Raw genomic sequence first — 12,891 nt, 5'->3', positions numbered from 1 at the left:
GAAAAGCGGCCACTTTCTGGAAGGTAGGACGTGCGGAGAGGTGAATCTGAGGCAATACTCGGGAGGCTAGACGGCGGGGTAGGGGGCCTCCATCGGCCCCTACCGGCAAGTTATGATAGAGCAGCATAGCACAAAATCGGAACTTTTAGAAGTTGGCTCCTCTGAGGGACGTCACTCCAGTGGCTAAGCGAGGGATGGAACCCTCGCTGGGACAGTGTGGTCTCAGGACCCTCGGGGTCACAGAAAGACCGGGGATGCCTGAGTGCGGCAGAGTTCTCAGGTATCGGAGCAGGGAAGCCAGCTGCAGAGATAGAGCCCAGGTGTGGGCTCTCAGCTCGGGGTTGCCATAAACCATGATCTGCAGCACATTTGGGCCACTGCTCCTCCAGCAGGGACCCAACAAGCAGCAGATCCGGGGAGACTCCCCTTCCTCCCCCAGGAGGAGCAGTGCGGGAGCGCACCACAGGGATATGCTGGGTTTGGAGACTCCAAATGGGGTTGGGTGCCAGAGATAGAAACGCTCGGTCACAGGCCGGGTGAGCAGAGTGCGGCCAGAGACTGGGGACATGGGAGTGCCTGACTGCTTTTCTCTGGGGGTGCACTGAGGAGTGGGGCCCCGAGTTCTCAGCTCCTCTGGGGCAGAGATTGGGAGGCCGCCATGTTCACTCTCGTCCTCCAAAGCTGTACGGAAAGCTTGCAGGGAACAAAAGCTCCTGAGAGCAAACCCGAGCAGATTACTTAGCCTGGACCGACAAGGGTGGGGCAATTCCACCTCCGGCAAAGACATTTGGGAACCATGGCAACAGGCCCCTCCCCCAGAAGATCAGCAAGAACAGCCAGCCAAGACCAAGTTTACCAATCAATGACAACGGGAGAACTCCAACACTAAGGGAATACTGCACATAGAATTCATAGCTTTTTTACCATGATTCTTTAGTCTTTCAAAGTTAATTTTTTTAATTTTCTTTTTCTTCTTTTTCTTTTTTTTTTTGAATTTTTCTTTTTCCCTTTTTCAACCAACATCTTATCAATCCCTTTTTTAAAATATCTTTTTTATTTTTCATTTTTAGAGTCATATTCTATCCCTTCATAGTAGTTAACCTTATTTTTGGCATATATATATATATATATATATATATATATATATATATATATATATATATACACACACACACACATACATAGGTTGTTCTCTCTTTAAAATTTTGGGATACAGTTTCTTCTAACAGACCAAAACATACCCTAAATCTCTAGTGCATGGCTTTGTTCCAATCTCCTTCCTGATCACATTCTCTCCTTTTTTTTTTTTTTAAATCCTCTTCTTTCTTTTCTCAACCAACTTCTTATGTTATCAATTCCTTTTAGAAAATCTTTTATAATTTTCATCTTTACAGTCATATTCCATCCCTTCATTGTATTTACTCTTATTTTTTTATATATATAAGCTTTTCTTTCTTTAAAATTTTGGGAAGCACTTTCTTCTAACAGACCAAAATACACCCAAAATCTCGTGTGTGGCACTGATCTATGCACAAGCCTGATCATGTTTGATCATATTCTGGTTTATTTTGTTTGTTTTTTATCTTTTTCTTTTTCTTTCTTTCCCTTTCTTTTCCCCCAGTTTCAGGTCTCTTCTGATTTGTTTAGTGTATGTTTTTCTGGGGTTGTTGTTTCCCTGTGAGCATTTTGTTCTCTTATTCATCTATTCTCCTCTGGACAAAATGACAAGATGGAAAAAATCACCTCAAAAAAAAAGAACAAGAGGCAGTACCGACTGCCAGGGACCTAATCAATATGGACATTAGTAAGATGTTGGAACTAGAGTTCAGAATGAGAATTTTAAAGATACTAGCTGGGCTTGAAAAAAGCATGGAAGATATTAGAGAAACCCCTTCTGGAGAAATAAAAGAACTAAAATCTAACCAAGTCGAAATCAAAAAGGCTATTAATGAAGTGCAATCAAAAATAGAGGCTCTAACTACTAGGATAAATGAGGCAGAAGAGAGAATTAGTGATATAGAAGACCAAATGATAGAAAATAAAGAAGCTGAGAAAAAGAGAGATAAACAACTACTGGATCACGAGGGCAGAATTCGAGAGATAAGTGATACCATAAGACAAACAACATAAGAATAATTGGGATCCCAGAAGAAGAAGAAAGAGAGAGAGGGGCAGAAGGTATATTGGAGCAAATTATAGCAGAGAACTTCCCTAATTTGGGGAAGAAAACAGGCATCAAAATCTAGGAGGCACAGAGAACCCCCCTCAAAATCAATAAAAATAGGTCAACACCCCAACATCTAATAGTAAAACTTATGAGTCCCAAAGACAAAGAGAAAATCCTGAAAGCAGCTTGGGAGAAGAGATCTGTAACCTACAATGGTAGAAACATTAGATTGGCAACAGACCTATCCTCAGAGACCTGGCAGGCCAGAAAGGACTGGCATGATCTATTCAGAGCACTAAATGAGAAAAATATGCAGCCACGAATACTATATCCAGCTAGGCTGTCATTGAAAATAGAAGGAGAGATAAAAAGCTTCCAGGACAAACAAAAACTAAAGGAATTTGCAAACACGAATCCAGCCCTACAAGAAATTTTGAATTGGATTCCCTAAGCAAAGAGAGAGCCTAAAAGTAACATAGCCCAGAAGGGAACACAGACAATATACAGTAACAGTCACTTTACAGGCAATACAATGGCACTAAATTCCTATCTTTCAATAGTTACCCTGAATGTAAATGGGCTAAATGCCCCAATCAAAAGACACAGGCTATCAGATTGGATAAAAAAACAAGACCCATCGATATGCTGTCTGCAAGAGACTCATTTTAGACCCAAAGACACCCCCAGATTGAAAGTGAGGGAGTGGAAAACCATTTACCATGCTAATGGACACCAAAAGAAAGCTGGGGTGGCAATCCTTATATCAGACAAATTAGACTTTAAGCCAAAGACTATAATAAGAGATGAGGAAGGACACTATATCCTACTTAAAGGGTCTATCCAACAAGAAGATCTAACAATTTTAATATCTATGCCCCTAACATGGGAGCAGCCAATTACATAAGCCAATTAATAACAAAAGCAAAGAAACACATCGACAACAATACAATAATAGTGGGGGACTTTAACACCCCCCCTCACTGAAATGGACAGATCATCTAAGCAAAAGATCAACAAGGAAATAAAGACTTTAAATGACACACTGGACCAAATGGACTTCACAGATATATTCAGAACATTCCATTCCAAAGCAACAGAATACACATTCTTCTCTAGTGCCCATGGAATATTCTCCAGAATAGATCACATCCTAGGTCACAAATCAGGTCTCAACTGGTACCAAAAGATTGGGATCATTCCCTGCATATTTTCAGACCACAATGCTTTGAAACTAGAACTCAATCACAAGAGGAAAGTCGGAAAGAACTCAAATACATGGAGGCTAAAGAGCATCCTACTGAAGAATGAATGGGTCAACCAGGAAATTGAAGAATTTAAAAAAATTCATGGAAACCAATGAAAATGAAAACACAACTGTTCAAAATCTTTGGGATGCAGCAAAGGCAGTCCTAAGAGGAAAGTATATAGCAATACAGGCCTTTCTCAAGAACAAGAAAGGTCTCAAATACAAACATAACCCTACACCTAAAGGAGCTGGAGAAAGAACAGCAAATAAAGACTAAACCCAGCAAGAGAAGAGAAATAATAAAGATCAGAGCAGAAATCAATGAAATAGAAACCAAAAGAACAGTAAGAACAGATCAACAAAACTAGGAGCTGGTTCTTTGAAAGAATTAACAAGATTGATAAACCCCTGCCAGACATATCAAAAAGAAAAGAGAAATGACCCAAATAAATAAAATCATGAAAGAGGAGAGATCACAACCAACTCCAAAGAAATACAAACAATTATAAGAACATATTATGAGCAACTTTATGCCAGCAAATTAGATAATCTGGAAGAAATGGATGCATTCCTAGAGATGTATCAACTACCAAAACTGAACCAGGAAGAAATAGAAAACCTGAACAGACCTATAACCACTAAGGGAATTGAAGCAGTCATCAAAAATCTCCCAACAAACAAAAGCCCAGGGCCAGACGGCTTCCCAGGGGAATTCTACCAAACATTTCAAGAAGAATTAATACCTATTCTTCTGAAACTGTTCCAAAAAATAGAAATGGAACGAAACTTACAAACTCGTTTTATGAGGCCACCATTACCTTGATCCCCAAACCCAGACAAAGACCCCACCAAAAAGGAGAATTACAGACCAATATCCTTGATGAACATGGATGCAAAAATTCTCACCAAAATACTAGCCAATAGGATCCAACAGTACATTAAAAGGATTATTCACCATGAACAAGTGGGATTTATCCCTGGGCTGCAAGGTTGGTTCAACATCCGCAAATCAATCAATGTGATACAATACATTAACAAAAGAAAGAACAGGAATGATATGATCCTCTCAATAGATGCAGAAAAAGCATTTGACAAAGTACAGCATCCTTTCTTGATCAAAACTCTTCAGAGTATAGGGATAGAGGGTACATACCTCAATATCATAAAAGCCTCTATGAAAAACCCACAGCGAATATCATTCTCAATGGGGAAAAGCTGAGAGCTTTCCCCCTAAGGTCAGGAACACAGCAGGGATGTCCACTATCACCACTGCTCTTCAACATAGTATTAGAAGTCCTAGCCACAGCAATCAGACAACAAAAGAAATCAAGGGCATCCAAATTGGCAAAGAAGAAGTCAAACTCTCACTCTTTGCAGATGATATGATTCTTTATGTGGAAAACCCAAAAGACTCCACTCCAAAACTGCTAGAACTCATACAGGAATTCAGTAAAGTGGCAGGATATAAAATCAATGCACAGAAATCAGTGGCATTCCTATATACCAAAAACAAGACAGAAGAAAGAGAAATTAAGGTGTCGATCCCATTTACAATTGCACCCAAAACCATAAGATACCTAGGAATAAATCTAACCAAAGAGGCAAAGAATCTGTGCTCAGAAAACTATAAAATACTCATGAAAGAAATTGAGGAAGACACAAAGAAATGGAAAAATGTTCCATGCTCATGGATTGGAAGAACAAATATTGTGAAGATGTCAATGTTACCTAGAGCAATCTACACATTTAAAGCAATCCCTATCAAAATACCATCCACTTTTTTCAAAGAAATGGAACAAATAATCCTAAAATTTGTATGGAACCAGAAAAGACCCCGAATAGCCAGAGGAATATTAAAAAAGAAAAGCAAAGCTGGTGGCATCACAATTCCAGACTTCCAGCTCTATTACAAAGCTGTCATCATCAAGACAGTATGATACTGGCACAAAAACAGACACATAGATCAATGGAACAGAATAAAGAGCCCAGAAATGGACTCTCAACTCTATGGTCAACTAATCTTTGACAAAGTAGGAAAGAATGTCCAATGGAAAAAAGACAGTCTCTTCAACAAATGGTGTTGGGAAAATTGGACAGCCACATGCAGAAGAATGAAACTGGACCATTTCCTTACACCACACACACACACAAATAGACTCCAAATGGTTGAAAGACCTAAATATGAGACAGGAGTCCATCAAAATCCTAAAGGAGAACACCGGCAGCAACCTCTTCGACCTCAGTTGCAGCAACTTCTTCCTAGAAACATTGCCAAAGGCAAGGGAAGCAAGGGCAAAAATGAACTATTGGGACTTCATCAAGATAAAAAGCTTTTGCACAGCAAAAGAAACAGTCAACAAAACCAAACGACAACCGACAGAATGGGAGAAGATACTTGCAAATGACATATCAGATAAAGGGCTAGTATCCAAAATCTATAAAGAACTTATCAAACTCAACACTCAAAGAACAAAGAATCCAATCAAGAAATGGGCAGAAGACATGAACAGACATTTTTCCAAAGAAGACATCCAAACGGCTAACAGGCACATGAAAAAAATGCTCAACATTGCTCAGCATCAGGGAAATCCAAATCAAAACCTCAATGAGATACTACCTCATACCAGTCAGAATGGCTAAAATTAACAAGTCAGGAAATGACAGATGTTGGCGGGGATGCAGAGAAAGGGGAACCCTCCTACACTGTTGGTGGGAATGCAAGCTGGTGCAGCTACTCTGGAAAACAGTATGGAGGTTCCTCAAAAAGTTGAAAATAGAGCTACCCTATGACCCAGCAATTGCACTACTGTGTATTTACCCCAAAGATACAAATGTAGGGATCCGAAGGGGTACGTGCACCATGATGTTTATAGCAGCAATGTCCACAATAGCCAAACTATGGAAAGAGCCAAGATGTCCATCGACAGAAGAATGGATAAAGAAGAAGTGGTATATATATACAATGGAATATTATGCAGCCATCAAAAAAATGAAATCTTGCCATTTGCAACAACGTGGATGGAACTGGAGGGTATTATGCTGAGTGAAATAAGTTAATCAGAGAAAGACATGTATCATATGATCTCACTGATAGGAGGAATTCTTAATCTCAGGAAACAGGCTGAGGGTTGCTGGAGTGGTGGGGGGTGGGAGGGATGGCTTGGCTCAGTGACAGACATTGGGGAGGGTATGTGCTATGGTGAGCGCTGTGAATTGTCTGAGACTGTTGAATCATAGACCTGTACCTCTGAAACAAATAATACATTATATGTTAAAAGAAGAAGAAGAAGAAGAAGATAGCAGGAAGGGAAAAATGAAGGGGGGGAAATCAGAGGGGAAGATGAACCATGAGAGACTATGGACTCTGAGAAACAAACTGAGGGTTCTGGGGGGGGGGGATGGGTTAGCCTGTGATGGGTTAAAGAGGGCACGTACTGAATGGAGCACTGGGTGTTATATGCAAACAATGACTCATGGAACACTACATCAAAAACTAATGATGTAATGTATGGTGATTAACATAACATAATAATAATAAAAAAAGAATTAGTCCCCAACTTAAGGATGTCATGACCTGGTGGAGGACCTCTTTTTAGTGGTAAGATGGACAACCAAATAAAACTCCAAAGATAAACCAAGACAGGTCCTTGAATAATAAAAGTAACAACAGCAGCAATAGGAGCCTTAATATTTACAGAAGGATTGATACAGGCCAGGATCTGTTGAAACTTCCTGATATGTATTAACTCATTTGACTCCTACATCTTATCCCCATTTTATAGGTAGGGAATAAGAGACACAGGAAGATAAGTGACTTGTGTCCCTATAGCCAATGTTCTTAAGTGCTCAATTAAGTTGCCTTCATCTTCATTAACAGGTATTGTCTACTCTTTGCTAATTACTATGTCACTTTCAATTACTTTAATTATTACAATAATCTTGTTTTATAAATGAAGGAACTGAGGTTCAGAGACTTTAAGTGACCTCTCCAAGGTCACCCAACTAGCACAAGACTCAAACTGAGGTGTTCTCACTCCAAATTCAATATCCTTTCCACCATCCTCTTATTCCTCTTCAAATAGCTAATATTTATATAGTACTTTGCAGCTTATAAAACTCATGATCACATTTATGTCTTAAATGGCACTTAAAGAAATTGAGATTTTATTCACTAGGCAAAGGAGAACCTTGGTCAGTTTTTAAGAGAAAGGAACATGTGAATGAGAGAAGAGGTGTTTCTGGAAGGCCAGGGCAGCATTGTGCTAGATGGACTTGCCAGGGCAAGTGTACACGCCCAGGAGTTAGGAGACACTGCAACTCTCAGGAAGATCCACATTCACCTCTGAACCTATGAGTCCTTCCCTCCAAACTCATTTGCCAGCCAGAAGAAGTCCCATTTTAAATAATGTTCCTGGAGGGAACTCCCAGAAGAGCAGAGATAATAAAAGTATTTCTTATGTCACTTCTCCCTGCATTTAACTTTCAGGAATATTTTTGTTAACTGAGAAGAGCACACCAAGGAACAATTATCACTGATACAAGGAGAAAACGGACGGTAGATTTCCTCAGCCATGTCCTGTCGGTGTCAACAATTTAACTAAACATATAATAGTCATAACCTCATCAGTGTTAAATTTTCTAGGTTTCTGGCACATAGCTCTTCATCTCCCTCATTAAGTTTATAGAGTGTTCTTTGGTACATTTGCTCAATATGAGGATTTCAGTTTCAACTGGCATATATTGGAGTCAAATAGGGGAATGGTTTTTCTGCCTTAAGTAGTTAGCAGAATAAGAGAACATATGAAATGGCCCAATGCCCAAAGCCAGGTACTTGGCAAATAACAGCAGATATATTTGACCCCATCCATCACAATCCTGCCCCATTCACTGGGGGGTGGATCCAACACAGGTAGGCCAACCAAGCTAGAAATATGAACAGTTATTTTGTTTTCATTATCTTCCTTGCTGCATGCCCTGCATACTATTCCCTGCTCAGGGACTCCCCTCATTCAGAAATGGAGTCTTGAGGTCCTCATGATTACACTCCCACCAGGATGGTGACTCCAAACAAATTTCCCCAACCCAAATCAATCCCAATCCCTCTTCATTTTATCCTAATTTTAACATGTTAGCATTATATACTCAACTAGGTCAGATGAAAATGATAGTTGCAATATCATTCAGGCTAATATTTAAGGGATAGCAAGTTTGATGTGATTTCATTCCCAGCGGTATCTACGTTTTAAAAAGGAATGCCTTAACCTATAGATGAAGTTAAACTATAAAGATAGAGCACCATGGAGCTTCAGGGTGGGGGCTCTTCCAGCATCCATCAAAAATGCCCTGTGAGAAACAGCTAAACCCTCATCGGCATACTTAGGCCTCAACTCTCCATCTGTCACATAGGGATATAACCCAGACTTTATAGGATTATTATAATATAGGGATATAATATGACCTCACAGGATTACTGTGGGGATTAAACCACTTGGTTAATCATTGTTATAAACCTCTCAGAAAGCTAAAAATTACTATGCAGAAGTGAGAGTTTCTAGTGACTTCTGAGTTTTGCCTTTAACCCACTTGATCTACCTCCATTGGGGTCTGAAGAGATGGGAAACCCCCTGCACAATGAGTCTATTTCAGTCAGATAGGATTGTGACTTCTAGCTCTACTACTTGCTGAGCTCAACTACAGATTAGTTATCCAAGCTCTAGTTTCTCAACCACCCACAAAAATATAGTCCCAATTTCTTGGATGGGCTGCAGAGAGACCACTTTTACCACTGGCAACAGAGATCGTCTTGGACCTACTCACTAAGTTGTCATACCAACACTGTGTGAACCAATAACTGAGCCAAGAACATGCTTCAAGAAGATAAAACTTGCCACTATTTCACTTTGAACGAGAGCTCCACTCCCAACCATAACAAATCTTTATATTTTTATTGAGAATGGGTTTTATAGCACTTCAAAGCCTGCTGTCTTCTTCCCAAGATATTAAGGCATAGTGTATACCTTCTTTCACTACTTCCCATGCCTAGTTTCCTTAGAATATTAGGGGTGTACTTGATTATCTATAAGTAATTAAATTCTAGATATTTGAGGGGTATTAAATTATGGGAAAATGAAGATTTCATAATTCCTGATCAAAATGTCACAGAAGGATAGTACTGAAGAATATCTTGGGACATTCACTTTATCTTACAGAGTGGGGAACTGAGACCTGACCTTAGAGCCACATACTGGAGTTATGAGGCAGATCTGAAATGTGGACCTGCGGATGGTATATCCACTCTACCATATAGTGTCCCTTCCCCTCTGTTGTGCATGCCATTGGCACTAATGCAATCAGTAGGTGCCCTTTCTTATAACTACCCTATTTTGCCATTGTTCTCTAGGAATTAATAAATAAATAACATCCCACCCATATTTTAATCTTCTTCTACCCTTCCCATGGTTTTCTCATCTTTCCTCCTCAGGTTTCAGGTCAGTGCTGTGAACTAATAGGCCTTTAACTCAACACGTTTGCAATGACCAATGGAATGGATGAATAAATGGCTGCCCAAGTACCTGTCACCAGCACTTGTTCTCTGTCATAAGATACAACCACAAGGACACTGGGGAAAATGGGGGTGTGGAGGACAGCTCAATGGGCCACCTGCAGTAATGTTCTGTGGCCTATAGCCAGTGTGCATACTTTGAGAGAGAAGAGAGAAGGACCTCCATGGGGATGGGAAGAATGCTGCCCCCTGCCAACCATCTCTGTGGTGGTAAGGCTGATGACAGCATGCAGAGCACACAACACTGGCTCAATGCCAAACATCTGGGCTCAAAACCAAGCAACCAAGTTGTTCAAATCAAAGAAAACCTAATCAACAAATATTTTCAATGCCTACTATGCGCATTCAGAGAGCCATGGTTAGAATGGATGACATTTGAGTCTTACTCAGCCCTACAAATTCCACTGTTCTCTGTTCCAGATGCCTGATATTATATTAATCAAATATTCATGTTTTGAACTGAGCATCTGTTGGCATATGTTGATGTACAGACGAAACCAAAAGTAATGAATTATTTCTCCAGTACATTAATGGTACTCTTGTCAAGCTCCCTAGAGTGAGGCTGAGGACAGTTTACCTCAAGCCACCAGCCATTTCTAAGATTGCCATCCTTCTTGCTGTTTCCTGCTCTATCAGAATGCAGAGAAGCTAGGAGGGCCATGCTCCCTCTCTTAGCTCCAGGGAGATATTCAGGTGAGGACACCACCAGAGGCAACATCTTTCTGAAATCACTGGTTGCCTTTAGGCTCCAAAGCACTCAATGCCAAGAGGGAACCTTGTGCACAATTTGGCATCTGTGGTACTCCAAGAACAAAGGATATAATATCCCTTTGTTTCTGGACATCCTAAAGTAAAAATGACATCTTGGCTGACAAGTATGATTTTGCATTCTATTGTAAATCATGTTATTTCTGAAAGAACTTAAAGCAGGTGAATGAACAGTCAGTTGCCTCCTTTCTGGCATTTCACCTATGAGGACTGCCAGGGCCTTTACTAATATTACCACCAAGGATTGTAGTTATGAAATGAATAAAGTCAAGGGATTTGCTTTTAGCTTGCTTTAGGCCATTTACTGTTTTCATTCTTCAATAAGAAGAAACAGCCACTGAGGTGAAGATGGGAAGACATCTCCATATGTGATGGCGGTCTCTGATTTTTCAAGGTCCCCTAGCTGTTGTCAAATAGGCTTTGTACACACTTCAGTTAGTACAATCTTGCTTGCCTTCCCTGCTTTCACAATGACCTCTAAGCTACTCAAAGTCATCAGGTTCTTCCAGAGGCCTCACCTCCTCCAGGCACTGTGGCACCAAGGACAAGGACCTGCACGATAATTATGACAGGGAGTTTATGGATAAGGAAAGAGGAACCACTAAAGCCATGCTTGCTCATCACATTCCCAAAAGGAAATTAGAGGTGAGAGAATCTGGAAATTTGGGTGTCAACACCCTGGGGTTTGTGGCTCCCTCCTTAAAAGTGTGAAATCGAAGACCCATTGGTCATTTCCCTTTTAAACTAACCCTGCCCACTGGACAGGGTGATCTCTGCAGCTGGTTTGCTCCATGAACCACCAGGTTTTCTTATTGTCTATGCTCACCTTAAGAAAAAGTACATTAAAAAGTATTTTTCTCAGGAATTTCACCTCTAAATCTCTGCTTCCTTTCCTAGGCACATGAATCAAACTGGACAACCTATAGGAAAACTAAAAATTCCTATATCCATGGACTATGCTATTCTGGACAGTGCTCTGAATAAAATTAGAAAAAGACGCCCCACGGGGAGGATGTACCTACAGACACATAGCTTGATGAGTGGAGCCTGGGCCAGATTTTGATCCTGCTGACTTGCCTCCTTGGTTTATGGAAATCTGGTAGTACTATCTCACCCTTAAACCCAGAAGCTGGATTAGGTTCTAAATTGTCTGTCTCCTCTCTTCTGAGCTCCACTCTGATCCCCTGTACTATAGAAAATACCCCAAGTCTCTTTTCAAGAAGAAAGCTTTCCGAACTGCTTCATCAACAACAAAAGTTTCAACCCAGAAGTCGAAACTCCTTTTATATTCTCAACCCCACCCCCAGCCCATCAATGACCTCACAGAGGAGAAAGGGTTTGGGAGACGGGTGGAGGATATCCATACCTCCTCTTGCCTCTATCTACATCCTACTAATTTTGTTCTACCTTTCTCATTTGACCCTTTACTACAGTAGTTCTCCACTAACTCAACTTTTTTGTTACCAACTTTGCTTGTCTGCCCCAAAATGGAAAGACAAAAATTCTAAAGCAACAGTGCCTATACTCTTCCCATGCCAACACCTCTGTGGAATTTTGTAACCCAAAGATGACCCTAGCCTACATGCTGGAATTTCTTTACCATTGAAGAACTATTTCTGCAAAAAATTTTGAAGTTGTCATGTTCATTTAAAAAATAAGGTGATAAAACACACACACAAGCCATTATTTGTAAAATGCCTACAGATGATGAAGAGGAATGCATGCATATATACACATGCATGCAGATGAACGAGGGAAAACATGTGTATGTGTCTACCCATGGAGGCCAAGACGAACTTTTCAACTGAAGAGAGTGATTAAATACTAAGGAAAATGACAGGAATCAAGAGCGATTTCAAATTTCTTGTAGTTGTCCTTCTACTACACACTGCAGACTAAAAAAAAAAAAAAAAGTATTCTCAGAATTCCATTTAAATTTGATACCTAAATTAGCTTCAAAAAGCAGTCACATGGGTGGCATATATGCAGGGGTTACCAAGCAGGGGTCTCATTGTGGTATGAGAATGATTGCTAGCTAGAAAGGGGGATTTTCTAGTTCTCTTCTGGTATTGCTTAGCTAAATAAACTCTGACACCTCTGCCCTTCAGTGTTTCATATCTTAGATTCTTTCCAGGATTTACTAGTGTT

General features: G+C 40.2%; 1 protein-coding gene across 3 annotated transcripts in view; it reads right to left on the bottom strand.

Annotated features, from left to right (window-relative positions):
• Positions 1-12,891, bottom strand: part of LRMDA (leucine rich melanocyte differentiation associated) — a 1,045,267-nt gene that overhangs the window by 162,224 nt on the left and 870,152 nt on the right. The window lies entirely within an intron of this gene.

Source organism: Mirounga angustirostris, unplaced genomic scaffold (genome assembly GCF_029215605.1).
Source record: "Mirounga angustirostris isolate CCGP_5_RB_7025 unplaced genomic scaffold, mMirAng1.0.hap1 SCAF_6, whole genome shotgun sequence".
Taxonomy (NCBI): Eukaryota; Metazoa; Chordata; class Mammalia; order Carnivora; family Phocidae; genus Mirounga; species Mirounga angustirostris.
This window is presented reverse-complemented; position numbering and strand designations above follow the sequence as displayed.